Genomic DNA, 14,125 nt, shown 5'->3' with positions numbered 1-14,125 from the left:
CAAGGGCGAGGTCTCTCGGAGGGCAGCTGTGAAATGTCACTGTTTCTTTTCTCTGCCCACTCCATTTCCAAAGAGGTTTTTAACTTCACAGCAAGTCAGCTCAGAGAGGTCACTGCTTGGTTTTACTCACTGGGGATTGCCTTTGCTGCCCAGACCAGTATTTACTGGCCACCTTTACTTGTCTTGGAGAAAGTGGTGGTTAACCGCCTCCCTGAAATGCTGCAGTCCATGTACACAACAGTGATGTTTGGACAACAATCCCCCTCTGGCCCCACATCCCTCCCTGTCTCTGTAATCCCCCTCCGGCTTCAGAAATTACATGTCCGTGGCATAAGATTTTTATTTGGATTCATTTTTGTTTAATAACCCCCTCCCCCCAAAAAAAAGGTGAAATATTTGGCCCCAAACAAATTTCTGTTGATTGACCTTTCGGAGAGGCTGACACATGGACGTTGCAGTATTTTATCTCACATTGTACACCTAGAATGATGGAACTTTCTTTTAAACATTGCTAAAAAGGGAGGCAATGGCTTAATGGTATTCCTGCCAGATGAGTGATATGTACAGTGTTCCGAGGATTAGGGATAGAATCCCAACATGGCTGATGGTGGCATCGGAATTGAATACCACCTAGAATGAAAAGGCGAATGATGACCATGAAACTATTGTCAATTGAAACCCACTTGGTTCACTAATGTCCTGCAGGGAAGGAAACGGTCATCCTCACCTGGTCTGGCCAACATGTGACTCCAGACCCACAGCAATGTGGTTAACTCAACTGCCCTCAGGAAAAATACTTTAAAAACTGTTAACAAATAATCCGCAGGTATCACTTAAAAACTGGCTGTTCACATTGGGACCATGTGAATATCTGAAGGGCCTGAACTAAAACTGAGTTTCAGCCTCACCTTCTCCCCGTCTCACATCAGTCTGTTTCCACCCAACTCCAGAACACTCTCATTGAGCCAAGCAGCCCTCACAGTGCTGCCCTGTCATTTTCATTGCCTGCTCATACCTACATTGCCCTCAGCCTCCTGTACTGTTCGAATGCATCTCAATGGGAGCTCAGGGGCAGCACCTCATCTTTCAATTCAGCCCTTTGTAACCCCAGAGTCAACATGGACCTCAGCAGTTTCTGGATGAACAGACAGTTGTCAGAAGCTGGAACATTCCACCTGAAAAGGTACTGGAATTTGAGTCCAAAAGGATTTTTAATGGGAAGTTTGCAGGTAATTGAAGTTTACAGGTTAACATCATGAAGTGGGTGATTGCGTCTAAATCTGAGAGTACTTACAAAGAGACGAGGTGTAATTTGGATAAATCTGTGCTCCCTCGCAGGCCAATATCTCCTTCCTCAGCTGCAGGGCCCAGAACAGAGCACACACCCAAAGAGTGATCTAACCACGAATTTGTACATCTTTCTGCTTAACAAGAATATTGGAGATATCTTCCCACAAACAGAACAGACAAACCTTTCTCCTTCCACAGTTAAATGCCAATGATATTCAGATCCCGATGACTCCATTGACTGTAAAAACTGCTTTTGAGATCCCAGCCTCTATTATTCTGATTTAATATCCTATGAAATGAATTCACAAAACAAAACTCACAGTCAGTACAGGAAGAATATAAAGACATAATTTTTTCTAGGTATGTGCTTGATGTGTAAATGCCTCTCTTCAAATCGCACACCGCCACCCCACCCCCCAATCCTCGGAAGGGGACATGCACATGCACCTCACTGGACCTTACCCCCAATTCAACTAACCTGCAGATCTTTGTACTGCAGGAGATAAGGGTTAAAGAGGAAGTCATCGGCACGGTCAGAACCCAAAGACAGATCGGAACATTTGGAAAGACAAAGGAGTGGATTACGATCTGGCTGGGAGGGTGCATAGCTGTTAATGGAGGGGACCTGTGTCTGGCAGCATCTCCGTGGAGGTGGTGGAAATGGCGACTGATGATCTACGTTCTGCTGCAAAAACAGACCCCGAGCTTCCAGCTGCCTGCCACTTTAACACACAAGCCTGTTCCCTGGCCAACATCTCTGTCTCATGCTTACTGCAGTGTTCCAGTGAGGCCAGAACATACAAAATGGCCCCGTATTTCAAGGACTGCAATTTCCACTCCCATGTGTCGCTATCATCCACTATATCTCCTCCACTTCCCGCACCTCTGCCTTTGAAACCCACACCTCCAACTGCAACAAGGATAGAACACCCCCCTCCCCCCCAAGTCCTTACCTTCCACCCAGATACAACACATCATCCTCTGCCATTTCCACCAGCTACAATCAGACCGGACCACCAGATTCTTAAGGGGTTTGACAGAATAAATACTGATGTATCTGAGTGTAAATACTGAGGGGGGAGTTTGAAACCAGATTTTGAGTCAGTCACAGAATCAAGGGTTCTGTTTCAGATTCGTCAAGTTTAAGGCAACACTGACACGGGTAAGGGGTTTCAGTAGCAATGGAGCTGGGGTGAGGAGGAGACAATCAACGTTTAAGAGATTGGAATTCCTGGTGTTTGGGATGTGTAGATGTCTGATCAGAAGATCAGCTTCGCGTCAGATATAACTGCAATACTGTGAAGAGTGTAGTTCTGCTGCATAGTTCCCAGTGAGAGAGAGAGAGGCTCAGCAGTAAGGGAAAGGAATTTGTCAGGCAACGGGTTTAACCACTACAATGTTTCATTGGAGGAAACTGCACCTAATCGAGTAGTGGGAGCGTGGTAAGCAGTTTGATAACTGAGTAACAGTGGAGTAATGGAGGGGGATGATGGGGAGGGAGATCTGGGCATCGTCAGTGTACATGTGAAACCCAACATGGTGCCTTTACACAATGTCACCTCCTGGCAGTATGTAGGTGAGATACAGGAGAGAGCAAGGATAGATCCATGAGGGACACCAAATGCAAGGAATTCAGAAAGGAAAGGGAGAGTGGAGATGGAGCAGGATTTTCCAAAAACATGAGGTCAAATGTCAGTTTTCCACAGAATGGGAGAGAAACACATAACCAGAAAAGACAGAACAAGGAACAATGTCTGTGAATCGGTGAGGGGGACTGATGAGGAGGAGGAGAAAAGAGAGTTGTAAAGTCTATGGTTTCGTAGAAACCGGGAACACCACGTGAGGCAGTTTGACTCAGTGGGCTAGTGGGAGGGAGGAGGGAGGAGGGAGGAGGGAGGAGGGAGGAGGGAGGAGGGAGGAGGGAGGAGGGAGGAGGGAGGAGGGAGGAGGGAGGAGGGAGGAGGGAGGCGGGAGGAGGGAGGAGGGAGGCGGGAGGAGGGAGGAGGGAGGAGGGAGGCGGGAGGCGGGAGGCGGGAGGCGGGAGGAGGGAGGAGGGAGGAGGGAGGAGGGAGGAGGGAGGCGGGAGGAGGGAGGAGGGAGGGAAGCAGCAGATCGGATTATCTCAGTCTTAGTGACAGAGAAACTCCATGCACTCCAAACTCTTGTTGTTGGAGCGAAGGATGGAGGAGACAGGATGGTGAAAAGTGTTTCACAAAGAAACAAAACCTGGGTAAGTGATATTTAAAGTGAGTGAACAAACGTAATGTGTTTAAATTTTATCCAAAATATTAAAACAAACGACTGAAGTCCTGGTTCGAATCCCATCTTGGCAGATGTGGAATCTGAATTCAAGAAAAAAATACCTGGAATTAGGAATCTCCTGATCTCCATGGAATCATTGTCAATGGCGGAAAAAAAACCTGCCAACCTGTTAGTGGCCCAGCCAGCTACTCACTGTATTAATCACTGCAAAGTCTCAACAAAGGAAAGAAACTGGATGGACCACTCGGCATCTAAGAAGGCACCATTTAATACAACCACAGAATCAGCCCTCTCGATGGTGCAACGTCCTCCACACTAACATCTGGATTTTGGTACCAAAATGTGCAGAGCTGTCTCACAGACCAATCAAGGAACAGCCTGACATAGTCATACTCATGGAAACAGCCCTTACAGACAATGACCCGACACCACCATCACCATCCCAAGATATTGAGATTGTGGTGATGGAAAAGCACAACAGGTCAGGCAGCATCCGAGGAGAAGGAGAATCGATGTTTCGAGCCTAAGCCCTTCATCAGCCTGACCTGCTGGGCTTTTCCAGCACCAGAATCTTGACTCTGATCTCCAGCATCTGCAGTCTTCACTTTCTCCTGAAATCTCTGGGTATGTCCTGCCCCACCAGCAAGACAGACCAGGCAGAGGTCGTGGCACAGACAGGGAGGATTTGCCCTTGGAATACTCAGCATTGACTCCGGACACCAGGAAATCTCATGGCTCCTGCTGATTACCACATCCCCTCCTCCCTTGGCTGACGGATCAGTTCTCCTTCATGTTGAACAACATTTGGAGGAAGCACAGAGGAAGTAAAATGGTGTCAACGTACTGTGGGTGCAGGATTTCAATGTCCACAATCGAGACTAGCTCTGCAACAGAATTACTGACTGAGCTGGCCAGGTCCTAAAGGACATAGCTGCTCAACTGAGTCTGCAGCGGGTGGTGAGGGAACCAAGAGGGAAAAACATACTTGATCTCATTGTTATGAATTGACCAACTGCAGATACATCTGTCCATGACAGTATCAGTACGAGCGACCATCACACATTCCTTTTGGAGACAAAGTCTTGCGTTAAAGTTGAGAAAAACCTCCATTGTGTTGAGTGACACTATTACCGTTCTAAATGGGACAGACTTTGAAGAGATGTAGGATCTCAAACTGGGTATCTCTGAGGCACTGTGGGACATCAACAGCAGCAGAACTGTACTCCAGCACAATCTGTAATCTCATGGGTTTGTAAATCCCGGTCTCACCCATCACAATGGACAGGAAAGGAGGGCATGCCATGAGCAGCACCAGGCAGACCTAAAACTGAAGTGCCAACCTGGTGAAGCTATCAAACGGAACTACTTGCATATCAAACAGCATCAGCAGCAAGCAACACAGCTCAGTGATTCTACATCCAATGGAACAGATCGGAGCTCTGCAGTTCTCCCACATCCAGTTGTGAACGGTGATGGACAATTAAACAACTCACTGGAGGAAGCATCACAGATATCCCCACCCTTACTGATGGAGGGGTCTCACACATCCATGCACCAGATAAGATGACAGCATTTGCAGCAATCTGCAGCCAGAAGTGCAAAGTGGGATGATCCATCTTAGCCTTCTCCAGTAGTTTCCAACATCACAGATGTGAGTTTTAAGCCAGTTCGATTCAGTTTGAATAACATCAAGAAATGGTTAAGTAGTGCAAAGGCTACGGGCCCTGCCAACATTCTGGCAATAATACTGATGGCTTGTGCTCCAGAACTTGCCACCCACCAAGCCACGTACCGCTCCAGCACCGGCATCTACCGACAATGTGGAACATTGCCCAGGGATGTTCAACACAAAAACACAGGGCAATCCAACCCAGCCAATTTCCCTCTGTCAGTCCACACTCGATCAGCAGTAAAGTGATGGAAGATGTCATTAACAGGGCTATCAAACAGCAGCTACTCCGCAACAGCCAGCTCAGCGACACTCACTTTAGGCTCCACCAGGGCCACTCAGCTCCCGATTGTGTTACCTCCCTGATTCACAATCTGGCAACCAGCTGAATCCGAGAGGTGAGGTGAGAGCGACAGCCCAGTCCCACTCCAAGATCACTATTTCTAGTTGATTCTACCCTTGTATCAGCTCATATACTCTCATCCACCTTGTGTTATCTCCAGACTTCATTATCCAAACACACTCCTGGCCAGCTGCCCACATTCAACCTCCCTGTAATTCTCAAGAAACACTATATCTCTGCTGCCCAACTACTCTCTCATACCAAAATTTGTCGATCCATCAAAAGGCTCCTATTCATTATCAACGAACATAGAGCCACAAAGATGTACAGCATGGAAACAGACCCTTCAATCCAACCCATCCATGCCGACCAGATATCCCAATCCAATCTAATCTCACCTGCCAGCATCCCTCAATTTAAAATTCTCACTCTTGATTAAATTCCTGGTTGTGATCATCCCGAGCTCGCTGCAACACACACCCTTTGAGACCTCAACAACCCATTCTGTTCGAGACTCCCAATGATCTGTTAATTCATTACCTCACTTGTGTGGATGCTTTTACAGTTGCCAAAGCAAAAAGGTCTGAAATTCACAGCTAAAACCTCACAGATCTGCTTTCCTCCTTTAGACATTCCTCAAAACCTGCTTATTTGGCAATGTTTTTGGTCACCTGACCTAATATCATCCTTCTCTGGCCTTATGTCTAAAGTTCCCAATAATATTTTTGTGAAATTATAAGCAGGATAACAAAACTACAAACTGTTCTTATATTGGACATTATTTTCAAATCATCACTGTTGCTGTAATGAATACTCTGTAATGTCTCTTACCCAACCACATTGTGGGAGCACCTTCACAACACAAACTGCAGCTGTACAAGAAAGTCAAACATCACCCTCTCCACAAGCAACAGGGGCTTTGGCATTAATCACTGGTATCTGTGGAAGGAGACACAGTTGATGGTTCAGGGAGTGCAAAACGGATTACAGGGATTGAAAATGGTGCAGAATTTGATAGTTAGAAATGGAAGGAAAATGCACTTGCTTATTGGAAAAAAGAATTCTTGACTGTCAAAGATTTTCCAGAAAACAATTAATAAGCAGCACATGGTCAGGGGCTGGGCGGCAGTGAAAAATTAACTTACAAAAATGTCTGTAAATGTAATAGTAAAATACTAAACAGACCAAATATACACCCATTGTTCGAGACTGAGGAAGCTGGATATTGACAAAGTGGTCACGAGGGAGCCCAGAGATGAAACAGAACAGTGGAAGCTGTTATGATCCCACATAGAGATGTATAGCACCGACACAGACCCTTCGGTCTAACTCATCCATGGAAACCAGGTATCCAAACCTAATCTATTCCCATTTGCCAGCACTTGGCCCATATCCCTGTAAATGCTCCCTAATCATATAATGTGTCTATTTAGATGCCTTTAACATGTTTTAATTGTACTAGCCTCCACCACTTCCTCTGGCATTCATTCCACCCACTGCATGAAAGAGTTGTCCTTTAGGCCCCTTTGAAATTTTCTCCATTCACCCTAAATGCCCTCTACATCTGGACACCACCACTCCAGGGAAAACACCTTGTTCATTTACTCTATTCATGCCCCTCATGATTGTATAAACCTCCATCACATCACCACTCAGCCTATGGCACTCCAGGGAAAACAGCCTCAGCCTTTTATGCCTCACCCTACAGCTCAAATCCTCCAACCCCAACAACATCCTTGTAATTCTTTTTTGACACCTTTCAAGTTTCACAGCACCCTTCTGATAGGAGGCAGGCCAGAACTGCACACAATATTCCAAAAGTGGCCTAACGAATGTCCTGTACAGCAACATGACCTCCCACATCCTATACTCAATGCTCGAACCAATAATGGAAAAGATACTGAACACCTTCTTCATCATCCCATCTACCTGCAACTTGACTTGCAAGGACTATGAACCTGCAATCCAAGGTCTCTTTGTTCCGCAAACGTCTCCAGGGCCTTGCCATTCAGTGTACAAGTCCTGCCCTGAATTGCTTTTCCAAACTGCAGCACCTCATATTTATCTAAATTAAACCCCATCTGATCAATATCTTATTGTAATCTGAGGTAACCTTCTTAATTATCCACAATACCTCCAAATTTGTATGACCTGCAAACTCATTTACGATACCAAATCATTTAAATGAACGGCGAAACAAATCCAGAAATAAACATCCATTTCTCTGAGATTGAATGTGCTCTGTGTAAATCCTGCCCAATGACTCTGTACCAGAGAAAGGCTGAACATGCGCCTGGCTGCACCTTGCCCCCTACAAAGCTGGCGGCTCCACACGTGTCCAGTGAATTCTTGCCCTGAATAAAGATGGCGGCGCGCACCCATGCCTGCAGCCACACTGAGGCAATTCCCCGTTTACTGAAAACAAGAGACTGGGACATTCAAATTTGTGTTTTCTGACGTGCACATTTTGTTTGTAAAACCTCTCCGCTCATACAGAATCACTCTCACCTCCTGCGGTTCCACAGACAGCCTTGATGATTTTTGCGGGTACCTATTCTCTGCCTGGTTACTCATTTGTCCTTCGTGTATTTGTACAATCACTTTGGATTCTCCTTAAACCTATTTCCTAAAGCTATCTCATGTCCCCTTTTTGCCCTCCTGGTTTACCTCGAGTATACTCCTACTGCCGCTACACTCCTCTAGGGATTCACACAAACACAGCTCTCTGTACCTGCCATATGCCTCCTTCATTTTCTTGACCAGGCCCACAATTTCTTTCATCAGGCAGCATTCTTTACACCTACCAACCTTGGCCTTAACAGGAACTTACTGTCTATATACTCTCATTGTCGCAAGCCTATGGAGGCAATGGCAGATGAGGATACAGAAGCAATCATTCTCAGTAAAGAGGTAATGTTGGGAAAGATAACAGCCTAAAGGTAGATGGGTCTCCTGACTCTGCTGGAATGCACCCCAGGGATAAAAGAGATGGTGGGATATGTGAGATCATCCATTTTGGTCGGACTAACAGCAAACTGGATGATGAAATGGTGAAAACGTGCACCATGCTGCTGTACAGAGGGAGCTGGGTGTCCTTGTGCATGAATCACAGGAAGTTGGTTTGCAGGTGCAGCAGGTAATTAAGGCAGTGAAGGGAATATTGTCCTTCCTTACCAGAGGGATGGTTATGCTGCAGCTGTACAGGGTGCTGGGGAGGCCACACCTGGAGTACTGTGTACAGGTTTGGTCTCCTTACTTCAGGAAGATGTACTGGCACTGGAGGGAGTACAGAGGAGGTTCACTAGTTTGGGTCAGGAGTTGAGGGTAGGTGTATGTGGAGAGATTGAGAAAACTGGTTCTATAGTCATTGTACTTTAGAAAAATGGGAGGTTGGATAGGAAACAATAAAATTAGGAAGGGAGTAGACAAGACAGAAGAAGGGAGGCTATTTCCACAGGGGGCAGGTCAAACTACAGAGCATTACTTCAAAATAAGGGGGAGCAGATTTATGACTGAGTTCAGGAGGAGCTTCTTTAGCCAAAGGGTTGTGAATCTGTGGAATTCCCTGCCGAGTGCAGCATTTGACGTTATCAACTTGAATGCCTTGAGGCAAAAGGTAGATTTGTGAAAGGAAAAGAATTAAGGGTTATGGTGAGAGAGCAGGAAAATGGAGCGGAAGCCATGAAAAGATCAGCCCTGGTCTTATTGAATGGTAGAGTAGGCTTGAGGGTCCAGATGAAAGTTCTTGCCTTGTGCCATCAAAATTGGCCTTTGTCCAATTCAGAACCTTAACTTTTAGATCTGGTATATTATTTTCTGTAACTATTTTAAAATTAGTAGAATTATCAGAGACCCCCAACAGTGTGGAAGCAGGTCATTCAGCCCATCACATTGATACTGACCTGGAGAGCCTCCTAACCTCCCCCTGTAACATTGCATTTCCCAGGGCCAGCCAACCTACACATCCTGAACATTATGGGCAAATCAGCCTGGACAATCCACCCAACCTGCACATCTTTGGACTGTGGGAGGAAACCAGAGCACCCGGACGAAATCCATGCAGAAAACCCCAATAAGGTGATTATCCCTTTCTTATTTCCCAGTTCCACCTAAATAACTTCACTGGGCGTACTCCCAGGAATATCCTCCCTAAGCAAAAACATAATGCTATCCCGAATCAAAAATGCCTCTCCCCCTCCTCTCTTGTCTCCCTTCCTATTCTTCCTATAGCATCTATACCCTGGAACATTAAGCTGCCAGTCCTATCCATCCCTGAGTGATGCCTCTGTAATTGCTATAATATCCCAGTGTCATGTTCAAAACCATACCCTGAGCTCCTCTGCCTTCCCGGTCAGGCCTCTTCTATTGAAGTAAATGCAGTTCAACTGCTCATTCCGACTTCATTCTGTGCCTTGCCCTTGCCTGCCTTGACTATTTGACTTCTGAACTGTACCAGCCTCAGACATATCTCTTTCCTCACTATCTTCTTGGGTTTACACCCACTCCCTCACTGGTTTAATGCCTCCCGAGTATCACCAGCAAGTCTCCCTGCCTAGACATTAGACACCTTCCAATTCAGGTACAATCCATCCTTCTTACGCAGGTCAACTCTACTCCAGAGGAGATCACAACGATCCAAAAAACGTGAATCCTTTTCCCCTGCACCAGCTCCTTAGCCACTCATTGAGCACCTCCTCCTCCTCTGTAATATGGACATTTTTCAAGATGTCACCATTTATTTCCCCACATTCTATATCTCCCATTTACTTCTTCACAGTAAACACTGATGCAAAATACTTGTTTCCTAACTCGCCCATCACCTGAAGCCCCACACAATGGCTGCCTTGCTGATCTTTGAGGGTCTCTATTTTCTCCCTAGTTAGCCTTTTGTTCCTCATTTATTTACAAAAGCCCTTCGGATTATCCTTAACCCTATTCGCCAAAGCTATCTCACGTCCCTTTTTTGCCTCCTAATTTCCCTCTTAATTATACTCCTACTGCCTTTATACTCAAAATTTTTTTGGATTGGAATAAATGCAAAATATAACATCCTGACAAAACAAACGAGAGTAGGACTTACACTCAATAAAAGTAGGGCCTTGAGTAGTGATATGGGAACAAAGAAACCGAGGACTTCACGTCTTTGACGTTTGTGTCACATGTAGACAGGGTGGTTAAGATGCTTAGCACACTTACCTTCATTGTTCAGACCTTTGAGTACAGGAGTTGGGACGTTATGTTGAGGATGTACAGGATGTTGGAGAGGCCTTTTCTGGAATACTCTGTCCAGTTCTGGTTGTGCTGTTACAGGAAGGATATTATTAAATTGGAGCAGGTTCAGGAGAGATTTACCTGCATGTTGCCATGAATGGAGGGATTGTGTTCTCAGGAGAGGCTGGATAGGCTGGGAATTTTTTCACTGGAGTGCAGGAGGTTGAGGGGTGACCTTATTAGAGGTTTATAAAATCAGAAAGAGTGTAGATAAGGTGAATGGACGAGGGAGAGGGGGATTCAAATCTCGGGTGCATTCATTTTAAGAAGAAACGAGAAAGATTTGAGAAAAGACATTAGGGTTTTAAAAAAAAATTTATATGTGTGAAATGAACTTCCAGAGGAAGTAGTAGCTGTGAATACAATTACAATATTTAAAAGACATTCAGATAAGTACATAAATAGGAAATATTTGGATGGATGTGGACTAAGCGGAGGCAGGTACAATTAGTTCAGTTTGGAATTATGGTTGGCATAGACTGGTTGGACCACAGGGCCTGTTTCCTTGCTGTATAACATTATGACTCTAATCCTCACTAACTCTAAATTCCTCCATCCTCAACTCTCCCGATCACTGTCACCTCATCCAGCCTCACAACTCTTCCTTATTTATATAATTCCTCACCAGTCACAGAACGCTCCCTATCTCATGTCCTCCAGTTTCTCAAATCTCTGCGATATGTGCCTTTCTTTAGTTCCAGCCTTGAGGATACCCTCATTCACTCTGATTGGTTGGAAGACAAACTGGTACGGCCTGGTCCTCCAGTACTGCCCTCTGCCTCCTATTGGCCTGCGCTGACATCAATCATCGGGGCCCATTGTGAGGTGAGTGGTGGGATCCTGCCTCTCTCTGCCCTGGGATGAGCTACAATATTCACAGTCAATGGGGCAGTATCACAGAGCACAGGGGCTGGGGCTATTCAGCCCATTTGGGCTGTACCCTCTCCCTATGGAGATGCTGCAAATCTGTCCAAATTCCCTTCCCATTTGCCCATAGCCCCCCAAATCTTCTCTTAAAAAGTAAAATTCCAAATCTGTTTATGAATAACTGCTGAGTCTGTGTCCAGCTGCCATTCAGACTGTTCCAGATGCTCAGAATTTACTGAATAAAATAATGTTCACATTATTTGCCAATTACCTGAAAATAGTTACTAAAATTGTGACATTGTTAACATTTCCACTCTCTCTGCAGATTTGATATCCTAGAAACAAATTTGCACCTGGTCAAAATCACTGCTTAACCTTCTCAGCTCCAAGGGCAATTATCTGTGCTTCTGCTAGCTCTCCACAAAAGAGGAACACATCTTATTTTAATTTATTAGTGTCATAGAGATGGACAGCACAGAAACAGACCTTTGGTCCAATTTGTCCATGCCAAATAGGAATCCTCAACAAATGGAGCCCCATTTGCCAGCTATTGGTCTGTATCTTTGGAAACTCTTCCTATTCATGTACCCAATCGGATGCCTTTCAAATGTTGTAATTGTATCAGCTTCCACTATTTCATCTGGCAGCTCATTCCGCACATACACCACACACAGCTTGAAAACTTTGCCCCTTAGATTCGTTTTTAATCTTTGCCCTCTCAACCTAAGCCCATGTGATCTTATTTTGATCCCATCTAACTGGGGGGAAAGGACCCTGGCTGTTCACCTTATCCATGCCCTTCATGATTTTATAAATCTCCATGAAGTCACCTCTCAGTCTTTGACTCTCCAGGGAAATTAACTCTGGCCTATTCAGCCTCTCCCTGTAGTGCAAATCCTCCAACCCTAGCAAAGTCTTTGTAAATCTTGTCTGAACTCTTTCAAGATTCACAACATCCTTCCCAGAACAGGGAATTTCGAACTTAAAACATAATTCCTGAAATGGCTTAATCAATGTCCTGTCCAACCACAATTTGACGTCCCAGCTTCTGTACTCAATGCATTGACCAATAAATATAAGCATACCAAACCCCACCTTCACTAGTCTGCCTACCTGCGACTCTACTTTCAAGGAACAATGATCCTGCACTCCATGGTCTCTATGTTCAGCAACATTCCCAAGGACTTTACCATTAAGTGTACAAGTCCTGCTCTGATTTGCCTTTCCAAAATCCAACAGCTTACCTTTGTCTAAATTGAACCCAGTCTGCCATTCCTCGCTCCAATGGCCCATCTGGTCAAGATACTGTTGCATTCTGAACTTGTTCACTTCTTCATTGTCCACTACACCTCCAATTTTGGTGTCTTCTGTAAACCCACTGACCATATCTCATATATTCACATCCAAGTCATTTACTTAAGGACCCAATATCCATTCCTGCAGGACAATGCTGCTCACAGGCCTCCAGTCCGCAAAGCAACCCTCCATCACCACCCTCTGCCTCCTACCTTCAAGCCAGTTTTGTATCCAAATGGCTATTTCTCCCAACATTTCATGTTATCTAACCTTGCTAACCAGTCTGCTTTGTGGAACATCGTTCAGTGTCCATATAGACAACGTCCACAGTCTGCCTTCATCAATCATCTTTGTCACATCTTCAAAAAAACTCAATCAAGTTAGAGAGAGAGAATTTCCCACACACAAAGCCACGTTAACTATCCCTAATCAATTCTTGTCTTTCCAAATACATGTAAATCCTATCCCTCAGAATCCCTTCCAACAACTTACCTACCACTGACGTTAGGCTGGCAAATGGAATTCAATGTAGCTAAGTGTGAGGTGATTCACTTTGGGAAGAATAACAAAAAGATGGGGTACTGGGCTAATGGTCGGATACTTGGTAGTGTGGATGAGCAGAGGGATCTTGGTGTCCATGTACACAGATCTCTGAAAGTTGCCACCCAGGTAAATAGTGCAGTGAGGAAGGCATATGGCGTACTGGCTTTTATTGGTAGAGGAATTGAGTTCCGGAGTCCTGAGGTCATGATGCAGTTGTATAAGACTCTGGTGCGGCCGCATCTGGAATATTGTGTGCAGTTTTGGTCGCCATACTATAGGAAGGATGTGGAGGCACTGGAACGGGTGCAGAGGAGGTTTACCAGGATGTTGCCTGGTATGGAAGGAAGATCGTATGAGGAAAGATTGAGACACTTGGGGCTGTTTTCATTAGAGAAAAGAAGGTTTAGGGGTGACTTGATTGAGGTGTACAAGATGATTAGGGGGTTAGATAGGGTTGACAGTGTGAACCTTTTCCCACGTATGGAGTCGGGTATTACAAGGGGGCATAGCTTTAAATTAAGGGGGGGTAGATATAGGACTGAAGTTAGGGGTAGGTTCTTCACTCAGCGAGTCGTAAGTTCATG

General features: G+C 45.2%; 1 long non-coding RNA gene across 2 annotated transcripts in view; it reads right to left on the bottom strand.

Moving 5' to 3' along the window:
• The window catches only part of LOC122547874 (uncharacterized), a 56,096-nt gene that overhangs the window by 16,776 nt on the left and 25,195 nt on the right, over positions 1–14,125 (bottom strand). For both annotated transcript variants that reach the window (XR_015760849.1, XR_015760850.1), the window contains 3 exons: positions 10,761–10,865; positions 6,396–6,503; positions 1,473–1,579 (listed from right to left, as the gene is read on the bottom strand). This is a non-coding gene — a long non-coding RNA (uncharacterized LOC122547874). The remainder of the gene's footprint in view (positions 1–1,472; positions 1,580–6,395; positions 6,504–10,760; positions 10,866–14,125) is intronic.

The sequence above is a fragment of the Chiloscyllium plagiosum genome, unplaced genomic scaffold, assembly GCF_037043375.1.
Source record: "Chiloscyllium plagiosum isolate Xiang-an unplaced genomic scaffold, Cpla_swu_hap1 HiC_scaffold_21, whole genome shotgun sequence".
NCBI classification, from domain to species: Eukaryota; Metazoa; Chordata; class Chondrichthyes; order Orectolobiformes; family Hemiscylliidae; genus Chiloscyllium; species Chiloscyllium plagiosum.
This window is presented reverse-complemented; position numbering and strand designations above follow the sequence as displayed.